The sequence below is a fragment of the Haemaphysalis longicornis genome, unplaced genomic scaffold (assembly GCF_048455015.1).
Source record: "Haemaphysalis longicornis isolate Haplotype H1 unplaced genomic scaffold, Haemaphysalis longicornis Haplotype H1 scaffold_2, whole genome shotgun sequence".
Lineage (NCBI taxonomy): Eukaryota > Metazoa > Arthropoda > Arachnida > Ixodida > Ixodidae > Haemaphysalis > Haemaphysalis longicornis.
Genome location: NW_027526295.1, coordinates 194,199,482 through 194,202,261, shown reverse-complemented (window position 1 = coordinate 194,202,261; position 2,780 = coordinate 194,199,482). Strand labels below are relative to the sequence as shown.

The 2,780-nt window shown below is 55.0% G+C and overlaps 1 pseudogene; it reads right to left on the bottom strand.

Annotated features, from left to right (window-relative positions):
* Positions 1–269: 269 nt before the first annotated feature.
* LOC144168463 (cullin-1 pseudogene) lies at positions 270–2,564 on the bottom strand (annotated as a pseudogene).
* Between the last annotated feature and the right edge of the window lie 216 nt (positions 2,565–2,780).

Below are 2,780 nucleotides of genomic sequence, written 5' to 3'. Positions count from 1 at the left end.
CCCTGAAGTGGTTTTCCTATGTTACTGAAAGATCGGAATTTTGAGCGAGAAAACTGGGTATATGGCTCCAGACATTGTAACTATGCGTTGCGTTGTGTATGAACAGTAACCTTCTCCGTAATGAAAGTCGAGGACCGTTATTCCCGAAGAATTTATTGCGGGAAAGCAGTCATTCTAAAATTGGCGTCATTTCACGTGCATCATATGGCTAGCGTCAGTTTAGGACGAGGACAGCTCTTGCACGGACGCCCTGATGATCGATGCAGGCCTTACGCGAGGTAATTATAGGTGTCCTCCTTGTCCGCTGCACGCTCCAAGTATTCCTTCTCAATTAGCATATTTATGCATTGCTTTATCATCGGGACGTGGGGCTTAAATTTCGCGCTCAGCTGGTGCAGGACTTCGCCGACGAGCTCCTGGTGCTTTAGCGTTATGCGTGATTTCATTATCCGCACAATGGCGGCCTGTATCACTATCTTCCTGTCTTCGTCGATTTTCTTTTCGATGGCCTCCTGGTCAGCCTTGACCTCGGCCTTCAGGGGCACGCTAATGTTGACGCGGAGCTTCTTGTGGTTGTAGGCCTCGTGGAGAGAGACGGAGGCTTCTGGCGGCAGCTCTCCGCTCTCCGCCGCATTATCCTGCGAGCAAAGCAGGAGCTTGCACTTGAGCAGCGTCTGCAGGACCTGCCGCAGGATGTACATCTCCATGCCCGTGCTTTCTTGGAGCTGCTGCACCGTGAAAGAGAGCGCGTTGTTGTATTGGAGAAGGACGGCGATCTGGAAGGCGGATGCCTGCAGCGTGTAGCTGTTCCCGAAGCAGTTGGTGGCAAGTTCTCCCCTTGAAAGGTTGCAAAGCCACTGCAGCTTTCGGGCGCTGTGGCGCTTGCTGTAAAACACCGTAAAGCGCTGAACGCTGCGCTCCAGCTCCTGCGGCAGTGCGAGCTCGAAGGATTGCGAGAATGGCCACGATCCGGAGGTCAGAACCTGAATAGAGAAGTCCAAGCCAAGGTTCTCCCCGGAATCCTGGACGTGCTGCGTGAATTGCTCGTTGACGTCCTTGCTCACTGCTATATCCCGGATCATGCGCTCCAGGGACCAGACGTATTCAATGCCGCAGGCCAGCTTGAGCTTAGAGATCATGCTAGCCTCGGCGTCGTCGCTGGCCGACAGTTGTAGCACGAGCCGCCTCGCTAACATCCTGGAGTAGAACTTCTGGAACACGTCTTTGTCGTCTATGTACTTGAACATTATAGTAACTTGGTCCAGTACGTCTTCGAGTTCCGACTCTCCAGGATTCGCCGCGCTTTTCTTCAGCAGCATGTCGCAGTACTTGGCCAAGAGCTCGGGAGGTTTCCGTGATGATTTGGCGAGCACAGTTACGGCATTTTTGTTTACGAAATGTGTGCAGGCCTTGTCGAAGGATTCGACGAAGTCTTCCTCATTCGCGAAGGCCGTCAGCACCAGCATGTTGTACTTGCGGTGCACGGAGAGCAGCGTGTCCACGTAGAGCTTGGGATTCTGGACCCCAGCCTTCCCGATACGCTCAATGGTCGACAGACCTTCGGCCAACACGTGCTGCCCGAAGAGCGCACTCAGCTCGACGAGTCCGTGGTCTGTGCGCGACACCAGCCGGTACATGCGGCTAAGGTCATCGCAGCGGTAATCACGGAGCAGATTCTTGAACTCTTCGTAGAGGATCTCGAGGCGCTGCTCTATCAGAGCTTTCTGGCAGGTGTCCGCGAGTGGTTGCTGCGTCGACTGGTACAAGTACTGCCGAACCCGCCGCTCTTCCTCTGCCAACCACTGCTCCACCTTCTTGATGTACTCGGTGACAGGGTTCTGTTCCAGGAAGGCGGTTCCTGCTTGGTTGTAGAACCTCTCGGTGGCCTCCAAGATGGGTCCTTCAAAAGCGCTCTTGTAGACCGAGAAGTTGGGCCTCTGGTCCGACGGGTCCTCCTCGTTCAATCCGAGCTCGACGTACGAAGACATAATGCCGCGAATAAGCGCCGCGTCTATCGGCTCCCCCCTCCGTTCATCGTCTATCAGTTTCAGCACGGCGCGTGTCAGCCGGCTGTGGAATTCCTTGAGCAAGCTCTCTTTCCAGGACAGCACACACAACTGGGAAGTGTCGTACACATCCTTGTTGCCGGTCTTCCACTCCTCCTTGAGCCACTTGTTGTTGAGATGAAAGAAAATCTTGCTCACGATCATGCTGGACAGCTTGTAGCTTTCCCACTTGTCGCTGTAGAAACGCAGGGTATCCTCGTGCACGAGCGCGGTCGCGTCCTGCAACAGGCCGTCCACGTAGCTGCGCAGGAACCTATGGAGCCTTCCGTAAAGCTCGTAGCCGGCAGCCTTCGCCCCGTCGTCGCGATTTTTCCCGTCTCCTTCGTCCTTCGGCAGATTTTTCGGGTTTGTCCGAGTCGCCAAGTTCCATACGTGCGCGTACAGCTTCATGTACTGGGACGGGGCCATAGAGCCTTCGGTGGCGTAGACTTGTTCAATGCCTTGCCGCAGCTCGTCCCACACCTGGTCCCGGTCGATGGGTTTTTTGGCCGACTGCATGCTTGCCGTTTTTTGGGTGATGGCGCCGGCGGAAACTGCCAGGTGTTCAGCCCCCGCGAACAGCGGCTGAGAGCGAGGCTGCCCCGATCTTCTTTTTCTACCCTACCGCTGGCGCGCGGGCACGGACGCGGGGGGGTTGAGAAAGAACGAAAACGCTTAGGGGATTGGCCGAATGTTTTAATGAAGATATCCCATTTCTAAAAAATTCAACATGAA